General features: G+C 41.3%; 1 long non-coding RNA gene across 1 annotated transcript; it reads right to left on the minus strand.

Moving 5' to 3' along the window:
* On the minus strand, positions 1 to 25,101 carry LOC119526997. The gene is made up of 4 exons (XR_005215296.1): positions 24,839 to 25,101; positions 23,323 to 23,408; positions 4,853 to 5,041; positions 1 to 480 (listed from the first exon to the last, which is right to left on the minus strand). It is a non-coding gene; the product is annotated as an uncharacterized LOC119526997 (long non-coding RNA).
* Between the last annotated feature and the right edge of the window lie 791 nt (positions 25,102 to 25,892).

Below are 25,892 nucleotides of genomic sequence, written 5' to 3' on the forward strand. Positions count from 1 at the left end.
ACTGGGCCTTGCATATGGTGAGCACACAAAAATATTTGTTGAATGAATAAGTGAAAGGCCCATGGGGGTCAGGGGGCAGAATGTCTGGGTGACCCTGCTGACTATGAGGATGGGGTTTGGCCCAGCTGAATAGCTCTGGGAGCCAGAAAGATACAGCCCGGGTGGCTGTGAGGACAGCCAGTGGACACGCTTTCAGACCAACCGGGAGAGGGAGGTGCAAACATGGTGCATTTCACAGAAAGACCTCAGATGGCCCTGCTGGCTGGGCTCCTCAACCACTGAGCAGAGCAGAGGACTCTTGAACTTGGTTTTCTGGTTCCATGTTTTTCTGAGCGACACAAAATGGAAAGGGAAAACCGTGTAGGAAGAAACAGATCATTCATTTATTCCTTGAAGGGCTGGGAAATCCTCATAAGGAACAGGACAGGCTGGAGTGCCCAAATTCATACATCCACTGCATGCCCAAGGGACTCTAGTCACCTGTAGGTGTAAGAAAAGTTGTGTGAGTATTTGTGACTCCAGGCCAAAGAGCTCCACTGGCTTTGGAGTCAGGACAACTTGATTCAAATCTCTGTTTTTCCACTTGCTATCTGTGTGACTGCAGGCAAGCAACTTAACCTCTACTTGGGCTTCAATATCCTCTCTTGGAAAATGAGCACAATTACTGGGTTATTATAGGAAGTCCCTGACCTAGAGGAGGCCCAATAGCTAAGATTACTGCTGGTTTTTTTATTACTATGTTAGCTCCTAGAGGGAAGTTTCGCTTTGCTCATTGTAGATTTTGACCCTTCTTTGACTGGAGGTTAAATAATAACCCATTGTGAGGAAAGTGGTTTCAGCTTTTAGAAAGTTTGTTTCTCAAGTAATAAACTTTCTTTTTTCCCATTCAATTCAATTGAAGAGTTCATTCAGAAACTTCATGGTTAGGATTATCTCAGGGCAGTTAATGCTCTCTTGGCTGGGTGGCAAGGGAGGCCACCCCCATTTGGTTATCCTGGAGACCACGAGGAAATGCTGTGCTCAGGTGTAGGGGCCTCTGACCAGGTGCTGTTGGGAAGAACACACACAGAGGCTCACATTCCTGAGCAATGAGTGTGGAGCTTTTTGTCCATCTGCTCCTTGTAAGGAGTGAGATATCAACAGCCCCGCAGAAAGGTTACTGCTATTTCTTTCTCTTCAAGTGTCTGAAACAGCCTTTTTTCCTTTGAAGGGTGGGGTGGTGATTAAACAGGGTAAATATGTCATACACACCCAACTTTAAGGATGTTGACAGACTCCTGCAAATCCTAGGGGAAGGTCAGAAGACCTTCTGGGAAGCTTCCTGAATCTGACTGGGAGGCAAGTCAGCCTGAAGAGCCCCTTCAGCAACCATCTGGCTAGGCACAAAGCTTGGCCTGGTCAGAGGAGTTGTGTCCTCACCTTCACCACAAGCCATCTGCTCCTGTCTCTTCACTAGCAGCCCTTGAGCATTGTAATGTCAAACAGTTGGCTCCTGGGAGGAGCAAGGAACCCAGAGGTGACAGGGAAGAGTCGGCAGGTGGGTGTGCTTTTCTCCTCCAAGAAGGATCAACTCCGGACATCTCACAGAAGCAAGGTAGACAGGGGTTCATTCCTGGCATTTCCAAAGCTCAAGCCTTACCTCTTTGCTGAAGCCTATCTCCTGCTTCTTGGGACTCTCACTGCACCATCTCGCCCTCAGCACATAATTCACACTCGCTTCCCTAAGATCTTGTGTGGCTTACGGTGCTTTCCTTGTCGTTGGTGGGGCCTCCCCGCTGAGACCACAGTCTCCTTGTAGGCAGGGCCTCTGGCTTCCACTTCATCTGCGACTCTGTGCTGGCACCCCATGAAAGTTGGCTGATCGATTGATGGATTGATGGGAAGATTGATTAGGTGACTGAGTCCAAAAAGTCTGGACCATCATCTCCTTTCTTTATGTTGGGTGTTGAGAGCTGGTTGTCTGAAGGATTCTAGGTCTCCTCCACCTGACATTGGCTCCTAATTGTCCCAGGACATGACCAGACTCCAAGAATTCCAGTTCCTCTTGCCAATGGCCATTTAAAAAATCCACTTTGTAGTTCCTCCTGCAGTCCCATGTGAGCTAATCATTATACAGGTTCTCACTGAGTTTCACTGTGCATCCAGCACTGTGCTTAGTCATGGGCACAAGTGAAGCCGAGGTACCACTCCTGCCCCCAAGGGACCTTCCATGTAGTTCAGGAGTGAGAGCACACCTGGAGCGATTACCGTGTGCCAGGTGTGTACAGGTTCCACAGGCACCAAGTGTGGTCCTCACAACAGAGCCAGGAGATGGGTGTCATTCCCCCTATGTTCTAGATAAAGAATATTCAGGCCCAGGGAGGTGGGATATCCTATCTAAGGTCACACAGCTATGGAGACAAGGCCAGAACTTGATGTCCCATCTGTCTTATCAGAGCAGGTTCTTATGGTTATTGAGCTAAGAACATCTCGGGCACAACCCGCTCCACAGTTCCCTTCCTGGTTGTGGATCTCACCACTTCCTGCCTCTTCAGACTGAGGCCCTGCTCTATGTCCAGGTGCACACTGCCTCCCTGATATCCTGCCCCCAGCAGGAGTCCTAATAGTGCTTTGGGGGCAAATAAGTGAGAATTGTGGGGCGTGCACAGGCTCCCAGCCCAACACTGCTTGTGTGGCCTCCATCCTTGTCCTCTGCAGACCACCCACCCGGTCAGCCCCACCTTGCTCCCTGTCCACGTGACATACAAGTTACAAGAGCATGGACACCTGTTTCTTTCCTCTATACCTGATCTGGTCATTTGGCTTGGCCATTTGTGAATTCACAAATTGGGGGCCCTCTCTTCCCCACCCTTTGGCTCACCAGGAACCCCTTGGTCTGCTTCAGGAGGTGGAACAGTTCCGAGGGTTCCTGCACACCCCCCACCTAGAGCTCTGGTCCTTTGCTGCTTGTTTAAGGAGAAAGTTGAAATGAGCAGCAGGGCCACTGGAACAAGCACTGGTGTTGCTGTCAGAGAAGCTGATGGCAGTCCCAGCTGCACCTGGCACCCATAAGTAGCACACCTCACCTTTCTGATGATGGTTTGAAGGTCCTTTGAGATGATGTGCAGGAAGGCACTTTGTAAGTCATTAAAGCTCTAACTGTTAGGTATTGCTAGCCAGAGGGGTCAGGAATCAAACAGCCAGAACAGAAGAGCCATTGGGTTTGTGCCTCTTTTAATGACTGCTGAATCCCTGGCACTTAAAACAGTGCCTGGTGCCCTGTAGGCACTCAATAATTATTTTTGAATGAATGGACAAATGAATAAATTGCTTATGTGTTGTTGGTGGCTCATCCCACCTCTCTTTTTTAATGCAAATTTTATTGAGATGTAGTCACACACCATATAATTCATCCAAAGTATATAATCAGTGACTCACAGTATCATCACATAGTTATGTAATCATCACTACAATCAATTTTAGAATGTTTACATTACTTCAAAAGGAAAAATATAAAATAGACATAAAAAAAGAAAACCTCAAACACCTCCATACCCCTTATTCCCTATCACTCCCCATTATTGACCCCTAGTATTTGTGTGGTACATTTGTTACTATTGGTAAAAGAATATTAAGATATTACTGTTAACTATAGTCTGTAGTTTGCAATAGGTATGTTTTTTCCCATATACCTCTCCATTATTAACTCAGCCCCCCTCTTTTTTAACCTGTGACATTTCAGGCTCATCTCCCAGTGAAGCAGATGCTGTATGAAGTTAAAAAAACAAACAAACAAACAAAAAAAACCAACAACAAAAAAAACTGGAAGAATTTTTTTATTTTTCCTGTATGGATTTGGGCCAGTTTTTTGTCATTCCGGTCCTCAGGTTCCCCATCTAGCAAATGGAAATAATAATAGCATCCACAGTCTTTGTTTAAGGGGCAGTGTGAACAGCAAATGAGAGTACATAGGCTTAAAGGCGTTCACGCATACACGGTGCTTTATAACTGTTTAAAATGTTGGACGATAGGAACCCAGTGGGACCCTTAGGGGACCCCTGTAGATGTCACCTAGATATTGATGGGAAGTTCAGTCTCAGAGATGAAGAAAATCTTTTATTTCAAGTTGCCTGTACTAAAATGAGTCGCATTATCTATGTGGGTGGAAACTTGTTTGGTTAGAAATTAAATTCCTGATTTGCATCCAATCTTTGCAATGATCCATTTAAGGAAAGGAAATACTCCCACATGGAATCAGTTTACAAAGCCTTGAGAAACCTGTAACTTTCTGGGTTTGTCTAACTAATGAGCCTGTCCCTGACTCAGCCTTCTCAAGTCAGGAGCCTTGCCGGAATGCAGAGCAAGCTCCCGAAACAGATAGGAAAGCTCTTATTTCATCACTAAAACATCTTGTCTGGAAGGCAGTGCTGAGTCCCGACACACAGGCCAGCTGTGATGCCATCCCCAGGTACAAGGCTGCTTGGCATGATTGCCTCCCTGTTACATGTATCAGATTTTCCCAACGACCCCTCCACCCGTCTATCCTCACCAATACCTCCCCCTGAAGGTAAAGTTCTGAAGTCTTCTGTGTGAGGACAAAGTTTTTCACTCAAAGCTGGAGAGGCAGCCTAAGTGAATAAATACCCCAAGATACAGCTTAAATCCCTAAAAGGTGTCATCTGCCCAACACTTTCCTGAAAGCAGACTGGAGGGCAAGGGGAGCACACAGGGTGGGTAGAAAGGGGAGTTTAGGAACAAAGACAAGGTTGACCTGCTTTAGATTTTGGTCAAGGGTCAACTCTAGCCCATAGTAACTGAGGCACATTTCGGTCCCTGACCACCCCCAACAGCACAGAGCACCTTCCATCATTACCTGCTCCTTGGGCCCAGAGAGCCACAGAGAAGGAGTGCAAGAAAACAGGCAGCTTGGATGTATCGTTTGTCAGTTGAGGTCTTTGATGTAAAGTCCCCAGTGCGCTGCAGTGAATAGAGACACTGATCTTCAGACACAGCATTTGTTCTTGGACAAATCACTTTCCTCTCCAGGCCTCAGTTCCCTTATCTGTAAAATGAGGTAGTTAAAGTGGAAGTTTTCTCAGTTCCTTTTCAGTTCCAAAAAACAGCTGCTCCCAAGTCCCCCAGATAACCTGCCCCTGCTTGGATGCAGTAGAACGCGAGGGGTTCTTTCTCACCCTCCTGAGGGAGACCTGTGGGGCACCCGCTGCAGTCCTTCAAGGCGCCCACTGTCTACAACTGATTATGTGTGAGCAATGGGAAGAGTCAAACCTGTCTGCATTCAAACCTTGGTCTCTGTTACTTACTCACCGTGTGATTTTGGAAAGCCTTTGCTCACTCCTTTATCCTAGAAGTGAGATGTTAGCTCCTGCCTGGCAGAGTCAGAGGGAGATTAGAGTTGATGCCTATAAAATGCGTGGAGTGAGGCCTGGTCATCACAGTGTGCCCTCACAGTTAGTTGCATTCCTGCCTGCCATCTGAGACACATGGGGCTGTGCGTGTTAGGAGGGAAGCCCGAGAACTGCTCCACTGATGTGTCGGTTACACTACAGGCCCAGCGGCTATAACAAAGATATCTAAAAATGCAGTGGCCCAAACAGGGTAGAATTTAATTTGTCTCTTATTAACTGTCAGAGATGAGCAACTCTCCTCTATGAGTTCCAACTTCCCAACCTCCCCACCTTTTTTTTTCTTGGTACTCTTTAGAAAAAAAAAAGTTTTATTTTGGAATAGTTATAGACTCACAGGAAGTTGCAAAAATAGTACAAAGAATCCTGTGTAACCTTCACCCAGCTTCCCTTTACGGTGATGTCTTATACAGCTGTAGTACATTCGAAACCAAAACTGATATTGGTACATTATTGTTAACCAGAACATAGGCCTTATTCATAGTTCACAATTTTTTAACTTGCATTCATGTATGCATTTATGTGTGTTTATAGTCCTGTGTAACTTTGTCCCATGTATAGATTTGTGGAATCATCATCACAATCAAGATATGGAATTGTTCTATCACCACAACAGAGCTCCCCCATGCTGTCCCTTTATACCCACAGCCCCTCCCCTCCATTCCTGTGCCCTGGCAACCAGGAATCTGTTCTCCATCTCTGGAGTTTATCACTGTGAGAACGCTATAGAAATGGAATCATACAGAATATAACCTGTTGAGATGGACTGTTTTTCACTAAGCATAATACCCTTAAGATCCATCCAGGTTTTGTGTGTATCAATAGTTTGCTCCTGTTTATTGCTGAGTAGATTCCATTGTATGGATGCACTCTAGTTTGTTCAACATTTCACCCATCAAAGAACATCTGGGTTGTTTCCATTATTTTGCTATTATGAACAAAGCTGCTACAAGCATTTGTGTACAGGTTTTTGTGTGGATATAAGTTTTCATTTCTCTGGGGTAGATGCCCAAGGGTGCAATTAATAGGCTATATAGTAAGTGTATGTTTCATTTTGTAAGAAACTGCCAAACTATTTACCATAATGGCCATACCATTTTACATTTGCACTAGCGATATATGAGTCAAGTCTATAGGAGAGAATAAAAGCCAGAACTAAAGGAAACATCCAAATTTTGGAGGAGCTGGAAAAGAAGAGGAATTACAAAACAAAAAGAAAAGCAGGGAATCATGAAACTGTTTCATGAAACTGCAAAGTTATAGGGATTTTTAGTTCCTAAAAGTAAAAAGCAGTATAGTGCAAAGTATGAAATTAAACAGATACTTATTATCCTCTGTTGAAAATAGTATTCATTTTCAATTTGTTTATAACACACTCACTTGATTGCTTTATATGGTTTTGGATGGCTGTTTCTGTTCTTCAATCAAGAATAGTTTTGTTTTCCATCTCTCATCATCCGAGTCCCTGCTTAACAACTTTCAATGGTTCCCACTCTTTACAGAATCAAGTCTCGATTTCTTAGTGGGAATTCATGAGCCTTTTATACCCCAGCCCTAGCCCTGTCACTTGCCGGCTTTATCTCCCTTTACCCTCTAATGACAACATGTCTCCAGGCTGCCCTTCTGCCCCATCCCCAGACATGCCCGCCTCAGTCCAGCCACCCGGCCTCTGGGCACAGTTCCTGCTATCTGGATTGTCCTCCTGCCTTTTTACCAGTTTTCCACATCCTATTCTTCCTTCAAGACCAGCTCAGGGCCCACCTCCCTTGGAGTCCCCAGGTCCCTTTCATCTGCAGGCATTGCCCATGGTCAGCACCCCTCCATGGACAGTTAGCCTGCACCGCCTTGCTGTGGTAGATACCTCAGCTGGACTGGGAGCTCCTCGGGGTCAAGTGCCACACCCTCTCAATCTCCATCTGCATCTCAACCCCACTCCCACCCACCCAACCTCAGAAAAGGGCCTAGCATGGTGCTCAGCACATGGTAGTTTCTCAAGTCATAGTTGACCCAAGCAGATGCATTCCTGGAGTCTTTGGTCAGCAACAACCATGAAGACTGGGATATTTACTCAGTCATTACCTTATGCATTTTTTTCAGCTTAATTGCCATGCAATTTCTTCATATCTCCCAATAAAAGGAAGAAAAATGCTTATCTTAGGAGGAGTGACAACTCTCACAAAAGTCCTTAACTCACCACAAAAATTTAAGAAATGTGGTTCTTACACAGGGATGCAAGGAAATATCAATTTTCTCATCATGTGTGAGCTAGGAGTTGCCTTTGGGAAGAACTGCCTGGGATGCCTGGAGGACTGAATGTATGTATTACTGTAAATTTTATAGAATCAGATTTCTTAATGGAAAAACTTACTGTAGTCATCAGTTTTGGGAACTGCCCCCAAACTAGCTTAAGGCTAGCAATCCCAAATAGCAAACTAACCCAGTCATCTACCTCGATGTTTATTTTACAATTCATTCCTTGAAGGGATGAATTAGAAAGACTTGGTCAATGGAAGTTCTGCTGAGATATTTTAGAGCTAACATGGAGGGGGGCATATTTCATTCCACCTGCTTTAAAAATTTTCAGACTAATATTCTCATAGCCATTTTCTGTGTCAGTGCCAAATTCATATTATTCCTTATGGAACCTTTATCCTGTCCGTTGGTGCTCCTTCAGCCCATTTCTGCAGTAAGTTAGATATTATGTGCCCTTGTCTGGTTTTGGTACATTTATAAATATGTATAAATATAAATCTTCCTCTGCTTTAATTGATAGTTAAAGCCTCATTAAGCAGGGTTGCCTCATGCAGTTGTGTAGGTTGCATACTGCAAGAATCCAAAAAGTGCCATTTACATGACCCACAATGGCACCTCCAAAGCTGTGCAGACTACACCCTCCACAGTACCTCCAGAAAGGCCCAGTCTCACAGATTAGCTGTGTTCCAAGCATTTGTCAGCAAATGTAAGCTTAAACTCTGCCGTTCAGCATTCAACGAGTGCTTCACTGAGAGACTCAGAACTTAGAGCTATGAATCATGCCCAGTCCATGCTACTCAAGGTCTGTTTCTGAATCAGGCCAGGCTAATAGAAAGCTGCATATCTGTACCGCATTATTCTGGCCCTGTGTACAATTGCTTTGACATATTTATGCTCTAGCATAAGACATCAATCACATTGGAGAATGTAATAAGAAACACTCCGATCCTTGTTGCTGTCTCTCTCTAACGCTCTAGCTGAGCACCTTGGGCTCATGGGATACATTTGTCTCTGGGCTCAGTATCAGGATGAGTTATGTTTTTCCTGGACAGTTTGATTTCATCTCAGTGACAGGCACTGTGACTCATGTAACCGGAGCTGCTTTTACATTGTACTGACTGTTAGAAAGCTGAGAGGCAATTGGTGGCTCAGCACTAACTAGTATAGAGACCTCGCAGCCCGTGCTTTACATCCTTACCTCATCCCTAGCTTCATCTGCATTAATTCATTCAACAAATAGCTATTGAGCACCTACTGCATGCCAAGCACTCTTCTACATACTACTGCGAACAAAACAGACAAAATTTCCTCCCTCAGAAAGCTTACATTTTAGTGGGGGAGAACATGCATGCAAAAAAATAATGACATTATATATGTTAGGTGGTGATAAATAAATCAGGGAAGGGGAATGGGGCAAGAGGGAGTGAATTTTAACCAGGGTGGTAGGGTCAGGGAGGGATTTTCCGATAAGTACACATTTGAGGAAAGCCTGAAGGAGGCTGGAAGTTCTGCTGTGTAAATCCCCAGGAAAGAATGTTCCAGAGAGAGGGAACGGCAAGTACAATATCCCTGAAACAGGAGTGTGTTCAACATGTTAAAGAAACAGTAAGGAGGCCGGTGTGACCGGGCTGGAGTGGGTGAGGCAGAGCACAGCTGGTGATCTGGTCTGAGAGCTCACAGGAAGCCAGATCATGCTGGGCCTTGGAGGCCTTTGATGTGCTTGGGCCTTTTTGAGGGGGAAGATGAAAAGCCATTGGAAGACGAATGACATAAATTAAAAGGATCACTCTAGCTGATGTGTTGAGAACAGACACAGGAGACAAAATTAGAAGCAGGGAGACCAATTAGGAGATAATTGTGGTAAAGTACTAGGCAGCAAGTGAGAAAGGGTCATATTTTCTGGATATATGTTGTAGGTAGAGCTAATAGAATTTGTCTTTGTAGGTAGAGCTAGAACAATGTGGGGTATGAAAAAAAGAGTGGAGTCAAGGATGACTCCATGGTTTTTGTCCTGAGAAATTGGAAGGATAGAGCTGCTTTTAACTACATGTTCTCCCACAGAGTAAAATGTGGGACAGTAGACTTGGACATGTTATGTTTTAAGGTTTTGTTAGATACCCAGGTGGATATGAGTGAGCTTGAGTTCTGGGGAGATGTTCTGGCTGGGCACAAACAAGCTAAACAAGCCAATGGTGTTTAGAGCCAGGGCACTGGAGGACCTCATCACAGAGTTGAGTGTGGATGGAGAAGAGGTTCTTCAAGGACTGAGTCCTGGGGCACTGCAAAGTGAAGAGTTCATCTAAGCATCCCCCTCCCTTTGTTTTTAACCTCACTTCCTAGGCTGGTAGCTAACAAATCTTATTTATTGTGCCCATTGCTATAAACCCCCTTAAATTCTTTTGGGAACAAATCAAATAAATATAGTTGAAGATAGTAGTGTCATAGCAAGATTGATTCACTCATTTAAGACTTACTGAGTGCCATTATGTGCCAAGCATTAGGAGCTGGGGAAAACCAGAGTGCCTGCCTTTGTGAAGCTTATATTCTAGTTGAGGGGAATGGCAGATGCTTCACAAGTAAATAAATAAATAACTAAGATAATTTCAGATTGTAACAGATACTATGAAGAGAATAAAACAAGTAAACAGATAGAGAGTGACTCAGGACAGGGCTTCACTGAGGACATGCTATTTGAAATGAAACCTAAGTGATGAGAAGGAGCCAGGCCAAGGGGGCAGCAGCGCAGAGGCCTGAGACGGGAGTGACCTTGGCATGTTGGGATGGTGGGAAGGCTGGCGGGTGTGGCTGGAATGCTGTGAAAGGTTAAGGCCAGAGAGACAGGAAGGGGCCAGGTCACACTGGGCCTTGACACCATGACAAGAACTTTGGGTTTTATTTTAAGTGAAGTGGGAGCCGCTGAAATTGTTCCAGCAGGGAAGTGACAGACATGATGTGACTTTTCCTGGCTGCTGAGTGGAGAATGGCCCGCGAAGGGGCAGGGTTTGGAGGACGTTGCGTGTGGAGCGAAATCACGGCAGCATGGACTAGGATGGACGTGGCGGACATGGGAGAGGGGCTTGGATGTATTTCGAAGGACTCGCTGATAGACTGAATGAAGGAAGAGAGACATCAAGGGTGACTCCTGGGGTTTTGGCCTGAGAAACTAGATGGATGTTGATGCTGTTTATGAGATGTGGCAGACTGGAGGAGGGGCAAATTTTGAGGAGAAATCAAGAGTTCTGCTTAGCTGTTTGGTTTGAGATGCCTATTAGTCACTGAGAGGCTCTGAATGTTATCTAGAAAGAAAGCCACAGTCATTTAATTAATATTTGCTGAATGAGTGAGTGGATGCCAGCCCTTTATACATGAGGAAGACCAGACTATTGCAGTTAATGACGGGCAATTCAGAACAATGATGGTAACCACCTGGCAAGTATTTTCACTGATCTTATCTTGACCAGTCATCTTAGCCACCTGTGGAGGTTCTGGGCTGGGAACTATTATCTTTATTACAGGTGAAGTGTCTGAGGCTCAGAAAGACGGCATGACTTGCCCAATGCACCCATTTCCAGGGGCAGATCCAAAACCTGTTATCTGTGGTTTGTCATTCGCTCCTTCTACCGTTCCACACCAAGTTCCTGTCTGTGCGCTGCAGGGCTCCTGAGAGAGTCCTCATTGGGAGGTACCCAGATGACATGGAACCCTCTGTGGCCTTTGTGTCTGTGGCAACTCTGGCTGGATGGGAGCTGTGGAACCCTGGACTAGCCTGAAAGTGGCCTGGGGAGTTAGTAGGCAACTGGAAGCTGTTGGGACTTCCAGACAGGCCCGAGCAAGCTGTGTAGAAGCCATGACACCCACAGATTAGTCTCCTCTCTTTGCCCTGGTGAGTCAGAACCCCATGATTGATCCAAGGCTAGGAATGGGATTTGGGCTAGTTTTTCCTGCAGACAGGTGACTCCTCTGGGCAGCTTTTATCACTAGAGTTAATTATGTATGGGGATGGCACCTTTTCCAAGCACTTCTGCCTTTCATGTTCCGGTTTCCAAACCTACAGTCTTACAACCTGGCTTGGCACATTCTCGTTAAGAAAAATTGTTTTTGTAAATTTCCATACAAAAGGTAAAAATATATCCAATTCCCCAGGTACAAGTCTATGTTAAATAATAGGCATAACAGTGAGTCTCAAACTTAAGTGTGAGTAAGAATCAATGGGGAGAAGAGGAGGTATTGTGCAGTGGATAAGAGCTTGACATCTGGAGACACACTACCTGCCTTTGACTCCCAGCTCTACTACTTACCAGCTGTGTGCCTTTGGGAAAGTTTGTCATGCAATTAGTTTCTTGGTTTACTGATCTGCAAAATATGGATAATAATACTACCTAGTCTTAGAGTTCTGCTGAAGATTAAATGAGTTCATCTGTGAAGCACAAGGAAGGAGATTCCATAATTAATAGCTATTATTAATAACAGTATTATTACTTTTTAAATCATATTGTTATTGCAGAATATAACATATATACACAGAAGTGATAACTTCCCAAATACAATTTAACAAGTTAGAGGGTAAATTTCAAAGAATGTTATGGGTTACAGTTCCACAGTTTCAGTTATTTCCTTATTGTGAAATCTAATGTGCAAAAAGGTAATAACTTTTGAAGTATACTCTAACAAGTAGTTATATAGGAAATTTCCAAAAACATTATGAGTTCCAGTACCATAGTTTCAGTTGTTTCCTTATTGTGAAATATAACATATATACAAAAAGGTGATAACTTTCAAATTACAATTTAACAAGTAGCTATAGAGTAAGTTTCAAAGAATGATATGGGTTACAGTTCCACCATTTCAGTTCTTTCCTTCTAGCTATTTTAATACCCTAGCAACTAAGAAAAACAAAATTTTATAGAGATTCAGTACTCATAATCCTTTGTTAAATTCCATCTTGTCTGCTACTACCCCTTCCTCTAGTTTAATCACTTTCCTGATCTTCAGGAATGTCTGGGCAGTGACCACCCTAACTTGTTCATGTTGGAAAGGGGTGTCGACATTATGGGAAAAGGGGACACATCTGGTTAATATTCTTGAAGAGGCTGTTGCTTCTGGATTTGGGGACATAGCTGGCATAGGAACTCTCTGGAGGATTTAAGTTTCTGAAGAATAAACTTAGAGAGTGAGACTTTTATAGAGTCTCAGATAGTGATCCAGGTATTCTTTAAGGTTTTCAGGACTACTGCTGACTTGGGCTGATCACACTGTGGCCATTTGGCATATCTAAGTGAGGCTTGCATAGGAGTAACCAGGACAGCCTTTCGACTCGATATGAAATCTCTTAGCAACTGAAACCTTATTTTGCTGCCTTTCTTTAGCCCCTTTTTGTCAAAAAGGCATTCTCAACCTCTCAATGCCAGGGTCAGGCTCATTCCTGGAATCCATGTCCCACATGGCCAGGGAGACTTATTTACCTGGGGGGTCCTGTCCCACACTGGGGGGAAGGTGATGAGTTTATTTGCAGATTTGGGCTTAGAGAAAGAAGGTCCACATTTGAGCAACAAAAGAGGCTCTTTGGAGGTGACACCTAGGCATAATTATAAGTGGGTTTAGCCTACCCTTCACAACCATAAGTTTCACAAGAACAAGCCTCAAGATTGAGGGTTTGACTTATAAAGTAGGGGGTTCCTAAGTTCGCATAGCATATGCCTGTCCACAATAATCCATCCATATCTCACATTATAATCACTTAGTTGTACAATCCCCATCACTCTCCATTTTAAACAATTCTCATGACCCAAAACATCCCATAGCTCTTTTCAGTCCTCAATTTGTCCCTAGTATTTGTGTGGCACTAGTAAGGTATTCCTGTTAATTATAGTCCCTAGTATGCAATAGGTAGATTTTTCCCATATACCATTCTGTTGTCAACTCTCTGTACCGGCATTATACCTTAGAAGTATATCATGCAAGCACCTATCTATGTTTGTAGTGCCGCTCTGTAGGTTACATGCCTTTAAACAACCCCTTTCAATTCTATTCACCTTCAATGCAGCTCCAATACTTACAATCCCATTGACAAACAATCATCACCCCATTCATTACCAAACCTCATCACCATATCTGAACATAACAGGTTGTCATTCCCCCTTCACTAGCTTCTGTCTATCTCTAGGTCCCCTATATTCTATATTTATAAGACATTTATTTTACATTGTTCAGGGAGGTCATAGTGGTGGTAACATACAATATCTCTCTTTTTGTGTCTGAGTTATTTCACTCAGCATTATATCTTTCAGGTTCATCCATGTTATCATATGTTTCAGGACCTTTTTCCTTCTTACTGCTGCATAGTATTCCATCATATGTATATACTACATTTTGTTTATCCACTCGTCTTTTGAAGGACACTTGGATTGTTCCCATCTCTTGGCAATTGTGAATAATACTGTTACGAACATCGGCATACAAATGTCTGTGTCGCTGCTTTCAGATCTTCTGGGTATATATGGAGAAGTGGAATTGCCAGATTGTAGGGTAATTTGATATCTAATTTTCTGAGAAACCACAAAACTGTCCTCCACAGCAGCTGGACCATTATACATTCCCACCAGCAATGAATAAGAGTTTCAATTTCTTCACATCCTCTCCAGCATTTATTGTTTCCTGTTTGTTTAAAGGCAGCCAATTTTATTGTTGTAAGATGGTATCTCATTGTGGTTTTGATTTGTATCTCCCTAATAGCTAGTGAAGATGACATTTTTTCATGTGTTTTTTAGTCATTTGTATTTCCTCTTTGGAAAAATGTTTTTTCACATCTTTTGCCTATTTTATAATTGGGCTGTTTGTGCTATTGTTGTTGAGTTGTAGTATTTCTTTATGTATGCAGGATATCAGTCTCTTGTCAGATATATGGTTTCCAAATATTTTCTCCCATTGAGTTGGCTGCCTCTTCACCTTTTTGACAAAGTCTTTTGAGGCACAGAAGCTTTTGAGTTTGAGGAGTTCCCATTTATCTATTTTTCCTTTTGTTGCTTGTGCTCTGTGTGTAAGGTCTAAGAAAATACCTCTTATTACTAGGTTTGAGATGTTTCCCTAAATTATCTTCAAAGAATTTTATTGTGCTGTCTTTTATATTGAGGTCTTTGATCCACTTTGAGTTAATTTTTCCATAGGGTGTGAAGTAGGGGTCCTCTTTCATTCATTTGGTTATGGATATCCAGTTCTCCCAGTCCCAGTTGTTGAAGAGACTATTCTGTCACAGTTCAGTGGATTCAGGGGCCTTATCAAAAATCAGTTGACCATAGATATGGGGGTCTATTTCAGAACTCTCTATTCAATTCCATTGATAAGTATGTCTATCTTTGTGCCATTACCATGCTCTTTTGACCACTGTGGCTTTGTAGTGGGCTTCAGATTCTGGAAATGTAAATCCTCCCACTTCATTCTATTTTAGGATGTTTTTGGCAATTTGAGGCCCCTTTCCCTTTCAAATAAATTTGATAACTAGCTTTTCCAAGTCTGCAAAGTAGGTTGTTGGAATTTTGGTTAGAATTGTGTTGAATCTGTAAATCAACTTGGGTAGAATTGACATCTTAATGATGTTTAGCCTTCCTATCCAGGAGCATGGAATATCTTTCCACCTGTTTATGTCCTATTTTTATTTCTTTTAGTAAAGTTTTATGATTTTCTGTGTAGAGGTCTTTTAAATCCTTGGTTAAGTTTATTCCTAGGTACTTGATTTTTTTAGTTGCTATTGTGAATGTAATTTTTTATTGCCTCTTCAATTAGCTCATTACTAGTGTATAAGAACGTTACTGACTTAAGTGCATTAATCTTGTATCCTGCCACTCTGCTGAATTTGTTTATTAGCTCAAGTAGCTTTGTCATCGATTTCTCAGGATTCTCCAAAGGATTATATCATCTGCAAATAATGACAGTTTTACTTCTTCCCTTCCAATATGGATACCTTTTATTTCTTTGTCTTTGTGAATTGCTCTAGTTGGAACTTCTAGCACAATGTTGAATAATAGTGGTGACTGTGGTCATCCTTGTCTCATTCCCAACCTTATTGGAAGGCTTTCAGCCTCTCACCACTGAGCACTATGCTGGTTTTTCATACACACCCTTTATCATATTGAGAAAGTTTCCTTCAACCTTTTGAAGTGTTTTTATCAAAAAGGGATTATGAATTCTGTCAACTGCTTTTTCAGTGTCTGTTGATGATCATTTGATTTTTCTTTTTTGATTAGTTAATGCATTCTATTACACTGATTGATTTTCTTATGTTGAACCATCCTTGAATGTCAAGAATGAACCCTACTTGGTTGTAGTGTATAATTCTTTTAATGTGCCTTTAGATTCAATCTGCAAGTATTTTGTTGAGAATTTTTGCATCTATATTCATTAGGGAAATTGGCCTATAGTTTTCCTTTTTTGTAGTGTCTTTATCTGGTTTTGTTATCAGAGTGATTTTAGCTTCATAAAATGAGTTAGGTAGTGTTGCTTTTTCTTCAATTTTTGAAAGAACTTGAGCAGGAATGATGTCGATTCTTTTTGGAAAATTTGGTAAAATTCCCCTGTGAAGCCATCTGGCCCTGAGTTTTTATTTGTAGGTAGATTTGTTATGACTGATTGGATCTCTTTGCTTGTGATTGGTTTATTGAGGTCTTCTGTTTCTTCTTGGGTCACTCTAGGTTGTTCATGTGTTTCCAGGAAATTGTTCATTTCCTCTAAGTTGTCTAGCATGTTGGCTTACAGTTGCTCACAGTATCCTCTTATGTTTTTATTATTATTATTATTTCTTAGGGATCTGTAGTAATTATCCTGCTCTCATTTCTGATTCTGTTTATTTGGGTCTTCTCTCTTTTTGACTTTGTCAGTCTAGCTAAGGGTCTATCAATCCTGTTGATCTTCTCAAAGAACCAACTTTTGGTTTTATTTATTGTCTTTTTGTCTTTTTTGTTTTGTTTTGTTTTGTTTTGTTCTCCAGCTCATTTATTTCTGCTTTAATCTTTGTTATTTCTTTTCTTCTACTTGTTTTGGGATAGGTTGCTGATCATTCTCTAGCTTCTTCAATTGTTCAGTAAGTCTTTGGTTTCAGCTCTTTCATACTTTTTGCAGTATGCATTTAGAGCTATAAATTTCCCTCTCAGCAGTGCCTTCCCTGCATCCCATAGGTTTTGATATGTTGTATTCTCATTTTCATTAGTCCCTAGATATTTACCTATTTCTCTTGCAGTATCTTCTTTGACCCACTGGTTGTTTAGGAGTGTGTTGTTTAACCTCCAAATATTTATGAAAGTTCTGGTTCTTTGGTGGTTATTGATTTCTAGTTGCATTCCATTGTAGTCAGAGAATGTGCTTTGAGTAATTTCAATCTTTTTACATTTATTAAGAATTATTTTGTGCATCAACATATGATCTATCCTGGAGAATACTCCATGGGCACTAGAGAAGAATGTATATCCTGATACTTTGGGATGTAATGATCCATATATGTCTGTTAAGTCTAATGCATTTATCATACTGTTTAGGTCCCCAATTTCCTTATTGATCCTCTGTCTAGTTGTTCTTGCTATAGAAGAGAGTGGTGTATTGAAGTCTCCCACTATTACTATAAAAATGTCCATTGCTCCCTTCAGTTTAGCCAATGTTTGTCTCATGAACTTTGGATCTCCTTGATTAGATACATAAACATTTATGACTGTTATTTTTCCTTGGTGAATTGTCCCTTTTATTAATATATAGTGTCTTTCTTTGTCTCTTTTGATGTCTCTGCATTTAATGTCTATTTTGTCTGATGTTAGTTTAGCTACCCCTGCTTTTTTTGGTTGCAACTTGCATAGAATATTTTTTCCATCCTTTCACTTTCAATCTCTTTGTGTTGCAGGGTCTAAGATGTTTCTCTTACAGCATATCAATGGGTCATACTTTTTAGTTGATTCTACCAGTCTGTACCTTTTAATTGGAGAGTTTAATCCATTCACATTAGAAATTATTACTATGAAGAGAGTTCTTGAACCAGCCATATTATCCTTTGGTTTTTAGTTGTCAGATCTATTTTTCCTCTCTCTCTCTCTTCATTTCCTTTAAGTTACCCTTACTAGTACTCTTCAGGTCTGTGCCCTTCTCCAGACCTCTCTCTCATTTCCTTTTTTCTTATCTGGTAGAGATCCTTTTAGTATTTCTTGGAGGGCAGGTCTCTTGTTAACAAATTCTCTCAGCATTTGTTTGTGAAAATTTTAAACTCTCCTTCAATTTTGAAGGGGAGCTTCACTGAATAAATAATTCTTGGCTGGCTATTTTTCTCTTTCAGAATCTTAAGTGTGTCATACCACTGCCTTCTTGCCTCCATGGTGCCTGCTGAGTAGTCAGTACTTAGTCTTATGTTGTTTCCCTTGTATGTGGTGAATTGCTTCTCTCTTGCTGATTTCAGAACTTTCTTCCTCTCTTCAGCATTTGACAATCTGATCTGTATATGTCTTGGAGTGGGTTTATTTGGATTGATTCTATTTGGAGTTCATTAGACATCTTTGATGTGCATATTTGTGTCATTTAGAATGGTTGGGAAGTTTTCCCCAACTATGTCTTGAAACCCTCTTCTTAGCCCTTTACTCTTCTCTTCTCCTTCTGGGACTCCAATCATTCTTATATTTGTTCACTTCATGTTGTCCATCATTTCCCTGAGATCTATTTCAAATTTTTCAATTTTTTTCACCATTTGTTCTTTTGTGTGTATGCATTCAGTTGCCCTGTTCGCTTGGTCACCTATTCTTTCTTCTGCCTCTTCTGCTGTTGTGTGTCTCTAATATAATTTTAATTTGTCAGCAGTATCCTTTATTTCCATAAGATCTTCTTATTTTTTTAATTTACTCTTTCAAATTCTTCTTTATGGTCTTCTGGAGTCTTCTTGATGTCCTTTATGTTTTTAGCCTCCTCATTGAAGTTGTTTTGGAGATTTGTGTATACTTCTTTAATTAATTTCTCCAAATTTTGTGTCTCCTCCAGCTTTTAATTTGTTCATTTGGCTTGTCCAAATCATCTAGATTCTTCAGGTGCTTTATGATTTTTGCTTGGCTTCAGGGCATGTGCTTATCTTGGTAAGGTTATTTTGGGAAATGCAGGATTATTTGAGCATTTATATTTGGTTTGGCAGAGCTACAGCTTGCTGGAGTGCAGTTTCCTTATCCGACTAGCAGGTGGTTCTCTTGAGCTGCCTCTTACTCTCAAATCAGCCTTCCCTGAACTTTTCCTATGTGCTAGGCAGAGTCCAAACTGGGTAGGGATCCAGTTAATGCACCAGTTCTCTGTGTGCCCTGGGGGTGTGATGTGGGCCCTTTGCAGTTCAACAGGGAGTCCACTCAATGGCACCCTTCAGCTCAAACGTGACCCAATCCCTGCCTGCCATGCACCCACGAGCCTCCAGGGTGTGGGAAAGGCTCCTCGTGCTTCCTATGGTGCCCTCTTCTTTCCCTGCTTCTTGCCAGTGCAAACCCTGGTTTTATGTGAGAGGAGAGTAAATGTCACATCCCAGGTTCCCTCCTGGGAGCTCCCGGCCATATGGCTGTGGAGGTTCACCTCCCCAGCTAACTGCCAAGGCGGGTGCACGGGAGTGGACAGCTGCTGCTCGCTCCCTTGCCTGGTGGCCACCTGGCCACTGTCAGCCCTGGGAGGCAGTTCTGGCCAAAGAAACTCACCCCATCCCTCAAGGTGTTTTTGTCCACATCACCATCAAATAATGTAGGGGTCCCTCTATGGCCAATCACACTCTGAAACTCTGGTCCTGGGTGTCCTCCAGCCCCTTTCTAGTTCCTTTCATGGAGAAGAAGCCTGCTATGCCTCACCCATTCTGCCATCTTCCTTCTAGACTTTTTAATATACATCACAGTATTATTTTTATAGCAGAGAGGCTTGGCTAAAAGTGGCAAGTCCAAATACCAACCTAAAGAGCTTCTGTCTCAGTGGACCTGAGATTTCTGATGCAGGTGAACTATGGCAACACTTTGAGAAACTCTGATCTATAAGGCAAAGAGGGGCATCCAGGAACAAGGAAAGGTATAAGGTACTACAGGGAGAAAAATGTGGGTATAAAATAGTGTACACTTCCCTGATTCACGGTTTCATACTCTTTTATGTGGTATGTTTAGAACAAAATCCAGTGGACTCTTTCAGTGGACACATAGATAGCTTCCAAAGAGAGTAATTTAACTGTACTATTGTATTTTTATACTACCTGATCATTTTAGTTTGTCTCCCTCTAGATCTTTAAAATTGAAATATAATTTTTATGCCATAGAATTCAACCTTTAAAGTGTCCAGTTCAGAGGTTTTTATATAATCACCAAGTTGTGTGACCATTGCTACTAATTACAGAATGTTTTTATAACAGCTCCCCCCTTCCTCCAAAAAAAGAACCAGTACACATTAGCAGAGACTTCCCATTTTCTTCTTCTCCCCAGCCCCTGACAACCACTAATCTACTTTCTGTCTCTACAGATTAATGGAATGTAAATGGAATCATGCAATCTGTGGTCATCTGTGACTGGTGTCTTTTGCTTAACATAATGTTTTCAAGATTCACCCATGTTGTAGCTCCCCCCTCCTTTTTTTTCTTATTAGAGAAGTTTGGGTTTACAGAACAATCCTGCATAAAATACAGGACTCCCATAAATGATCTTATTATTTATTCCTTGCATTGTTGTGTTACATTTGTTACAACTGATGAAAGCAGATTTTTTATAATTGTACAATTAACTATAGTACACGGCTAACTTAGGTTCACTATTTGTGTCATGTGTTTCCATGGATTTCCTTCTAAATTTTTATTCTAGTAACATACATACAACCCAAAAATTCTCCTTTAAACTATATTGAAATATATAATTCAGGGCTGTTAATTACATTCACAATGTTGTGCTACCAATACCACCATCCATTACCAAAACTTTTCCATTATCCCAAATTCCTATTCCTACCCCTAATTCATCCTCTTATAATTTATATTCTAGATTCTGACTCTATGAGTCTGCTTATTCTAATGATTTCATATCAGTGATATCATTCCTTTTATGACTGAATATTCCATTGTATGATGTGTCCATTTTGTTTATCCCTTCATCAATTGGCGGACATTAGGGCTGTTTCCATTTTTGGCTATTGTGAACAATGCTGCTATGAACATTCATGTACCTGTTTTTGGGTGGACATATATTTTCAGTTCTTTTAGTTATATACCTAGGAGTGGAATTTCTGGGTCATGTGGTTACTCTATGTTTAACTTTTTAAATAACTGCTAAACTGTTTTCCAAATAGATTAGCAATGTGCAAGGGTTCCAATTGCTCCACATCCTCCTCAACACTTGTTATTGTCTGTACTCTGTCTTTTTTATTTTAGTCACCCTATTGTGTGTGAAGTGGCATCTCACTGTATTTCCGTAATGACAAACGATGCTGAGTATCTTTTCATGTGCTTATTGATGTGTTGTACTTTTTTATAAATGTCTATTCAAATACTTTGCTCACTTTTAAATTGGATTTTTGTCTCTTATTGTATTGTAACGATTCTTTTTATGTTCTGGATACTAGACCCTTACCACATCAGGCTTTTCAAATGTATTCTCCCCCACCCCCCACCCATGTGTTGTCTTTTCGCTTTCTTGATAGTGCTCTTTGAAGCCCCCAAATTTTTATTTTTTATGAAATCCAATTTATCTATTTTTTCTTTTGTTGCTTGGGCTTTTAGCGTCATAGCTAAGAATCCATTGCCAACTATAAAGTCCTAAAGACTTTGTCCTATGTTTTCTTTTAAGAGTTTTATAGTTTTAGTCCTTATATGTAGGTATGTGATCAATTTTTAGTGAATTTTGTATGTAGTGTGAAGGATCCAACTTCACTCTTTTGTTCCACTGATTTTTATCTTTTGTAATCTTAAGGAAATATGTCATACATACAGGAACAGGGCACAAAGGTATACAGCTAATGAACTTTCATGAAGGGAACACACTTGTATAACCAGTACCCAGATCATGAACCAGAACATTACCAGAATCCCAGAGGCCTCTCACATCCTTTTCCAATCACTGACCCCCACGATGGACTACTATCCTGACTTCTAAACTGATGAGTTCTTCTGCTTTTTAACTTGATAGAACTGAAATCATATCTTTTATGTCTGACTTTTTTCACTCAACATTATGTTTATGAGATTCATCATGTTTCATGTAGTTGTACCTCATTAATTCTCATTACTATTCATTACATAACTATACCATAATCATTTATGCCTTCTGCTGTTGATGGGCATTTGGGTGGTTTCCAGTTTGGGGTTATTGTAAGTAGTTTTGCTATATACATTTTGCTACATGTCTTTGGTGAACATATACACATATTTCTGTTGTGTGGAATTGCTGGATCACAGGGTCTGTGAATATTCAACTTTGTTAGTGGTGGTACCAGTTTATACTTCCATCATAAGTGTATGAGAACTCCAGTTGCTCCACATCTTCACCAACACTTACTATTGTCTTTTTCATTTTAGCCATTCAAGATGGTGTATCGTGGTCTAGCATGGTGGTTTTTAATTTGCAGTTCCCTGATAATGAGTGAGGTTGAGCACCTTTTCATGTTTATTGGCCAGCTGGATTTTCTTTCTTGTAGACTGTCCTTTGATTCTTAAGCTCTTTGACTGCTTATAGTTTCCATCCTCTATAGTTTTTCTTATTATACTTATATTAGATTTTTCCTCTATTTCTTTGCCTTTAATTCTCCTTCTGCCTTCAAATTAACATAACATACCCCACCCTTGCTGGAAATCTATGACAATATTAATTAGAGAAAGAAAATTTAAAAGAATAAGAGAGATTTCTTCTTTTAATCTGGGTTTGCTCAAAGAACAGCTAGGACAGGGTAGGGAGAAAATGAAAGTGCATCCTGGTGTCCCTTTCTCCTTTCATGGCCACATCACTTCTGCTCCACTGGGCTCATTTATTTCACACTGTGACATATTCCTATCATTCTCCAGTTGTTTCATGTTTATATGTTTTGTGTATTCTTAACTAAAATGTGTTTTTTAAGGACAAGGATGCTCTCTTTTACTTTTTGTATCTACCGTCCTCCTTATCCAAACTTCCTTGAGCACCACAAGCCCTAACAGCATCTCTAACATCACACTAGTAGAAATCTCAGAATTTTATGTTGAAATCCCACAGGGTCAATCCTCTTTTCCTCCTTGTCATTGAGGTCTCTGAGCCTATGATTTTTAAGTTAGAGGAAACCATGAAACCGACAACTATGCATCCTACTCCCTCCAGAATCATCCTACTTCCTGCTGTCAGTTTCCAGCCCTCCCCACTGACAGCTTTTTGGATCCCCGGGCTGGGATGCAGGAACACTATTGTATTTATAACGTTCTGTTGACCTCTTCCCACCAGGACTAAAGAGGAACACGTTTTATAAGGGGATGAGCAAGTATCTAGGCCCTTTCTATAACAGACATGCTTTTTGTCAGAGTCTAGAAAAGGAATATGACTAAAAAAACTTTTAAAAATTATTTTCACAAACTAAATGAGTAGTTGAAGAAAAGAAACTAATATGAGCAAGATATAAGAGAAACTCCACTGGAAGAAATTTTACTATTTAAATACTTGCTTGAAAGATTTATGTAGCCAAATCCACTCACCCCTCTCAGCCTTCTATGCTAGGTGGCCAGTGCCGCTGCTCTGGAGCTCCAGTGATCCCGTAATGTACAAGATAAACGGGCACTCTCTAGGGACCAGAAATTAAATTCCCATCAGTGAACTCTCAGCACAACCAGCTCACACCCACAATGCTTCCTGAGCGCTGGGAGGTTATTTGAAGTCCTCTGTTGCTCAATCACAGAATTTCAAAATGTTCTCAGCCTCCAGTTTGAAGATTAGGGGGCTAAATTCCTGGGGAAATGGAAAAGGGGTGTATCTCACTAAGAGTCTCTAAGTCTAAACTTGATTGGAAATGGATTTGATTTTCCCTTATAGTGAAAACCAGGAATTCCCTGAAAATGAGGTGGCTAACCCAAGGGAAATCCCTGCTAAGGATACTTTGGAAGCACCCCCAAACCTGAGAGGGTTTAGGAAATTTGATTCCCAACTTGAATGTCTCTTCTCCATACATGTTCTCTCATCCTGTGGCTAAGTACCATGATGAGTTTACTGTGCTTTTTAGAATTCATAATAGCAGAAACCTCAAAAAAGTGGCAGATTTTAAAAACAGAATTTACAGTCTCGTGACACAATATGCTATTCCCGGAGGGACTTCTGTCACGCCCTGATTTCTGGGAAGCAGCTAGCTGAAGAGATATTCAAGAAGGGAGGGCAGGCAGCTCCTGAAGGCAGCATTTGTGACTGCTGGGTAATGGCCTGGGCATCACCACTTGCAGTCCTATGGCCTTGGGCAAGTGACTTAATTTCCATGAACCTCCATTTCTTCCTCCAAGAAACTAAAAGCCTTGATAAGGACACAACCTCAAAAGGCTGATTTGAGATGGCAAATAAACAATGAACAAGAGAGCTCTTGGTGAATTGTGAAGGATACATAAGGGAGGCTGTTGTTATTTTGCCCCTTCCTCCGATCCTTACTGGGAACCTTCTTTTATTCCTTTTTCAAATCTCCTCTCAGACCCTATATCTCAAATCCAGGCAATAATTCCAGACATTCAGAAGGTATTCAATGAAAGTTTTCTTAGCTGGATGAACAAAACTTTAAATAGGTAAAGGGGGTCATTTACTGAACAAATATTTATTGGGTGGTTATTATGTTCCAGAGACTGTTCTAGGTACTGGAGATATAGCTGTGAACAAAAGAGACACAACAAAATCCATGGCCTCATAGAGCATCCATTCTAGAAAGGGGAGAGGGGCCATACACAAATCATTAAATAGTATACTAATGAGTAAATAAATTTTAATTATTAGTATAAATAATTAAATTAGTATGCATTTAATTTAAATGCATTTAAAATTTTAAATAATGTTAAATATTTATTAATTACATTAAATATATTATATTAAATACAATTAATAACATTGAACAAATCATAGCATGTTAACTGGTGGTAAATGCTATGGAGAGAAACAAAGCAGGGAAGGAAGATGAGTGGCAGGGGTGGGGTGTGGCTAGAGATGGGTCAAGGTATTACTGTTTTAAGGGCTTCAACTCACAGTTCCAAAGGCTGAATTCTTTGGGGATGAGTTAGCTTTTGAGGGGGCATTTCTGGAGAGGCATCATCTTCGTCGCCGCTCAGCCGTCCCGCTGACGGCACTGCACCCAGCAGCCAGGCTCAGGGTCAGAAGCCAGACAACAGCTGTGAGGGACGGCGATGACCAGCCAGGCAGAGCCAAGCAGCACCGGGAGCAGCGCTCCAGGCCACCCGACAACGGGAATTAGATCACCTTGGGAAAGATTCTCCCCGTTGGCTGTGCTTAAAATGTCCCACATTGTGTTTCCTTCAATAGAACTGGGCAGAGACCAATTTCAGCACTTCAAAGCCCTTCCCTGTTTGCATTGCCTGACTGACATATTTCTGTCCAAACTCATCCAGACTAAGAGCTGTTAATTTCCTAAGAACACTGCCCACATGATTCTTACTTGGCTTGGAATTGATCTGGCTCAGAATCATAAATTTACACTTCAGGATAAAAACTTAAAATTCTCTTTGCATACCTCCCCTGGTACCCACCCTCCACCACAAGGACCATCCTTGGCCATGCCTACTAGGAGGGTCTTTTCCTTCAGCAACTCTAAAGCCCTAACAACGCTGAGGATGCCCACCATAAAGGATAGTATTCACAACAGCTCACACCTACATAGAGCCAAACGTGGGTTATTTCTTGACTTTATGGAATCATCGGTTTTTCTGCCTGTGACAACTATAGTAGGAAGCTGGGATAAACTTATAGAAAATGATTTAAAATCACATAATATCGGGGTCAAATGGCCTCACAAAATTTTCTAAAGATAGCAAATATGTTGTATCTTCTGTGCCAATTCCAAATGATGGGTATTGGCTCCATGTAGCATGGGCTGGGATGGAGTCCCAGGTAGTTCTGACTCAGAAGGAAAGGGGAGGGCAATTGATTAGCAGTGTCTGCCATGGATGAGACACAGTGCAGGGGTACTCCTGTTGGGTATTTTACTGTGCCTGATCTGGTTCTGACTTCTCATTTTACAAATGAGGGACCTGATAGTTTAGGCGACTCCATCAAGACCATATAG

This window comes from Choloepus didactylus, chromosome 2, assembly GCF_015220235.1.
Source record: "Choloepus didactylus isolate mChoDid1 chromosome 2, mChoDid1.pri, whole genome shotgun sequence".
NCBI lineage: Eukaryota > Metazoa > Chordata > Mammalia > Pilosa > Megalonychidae > Choloepus > Choloepus didactylus.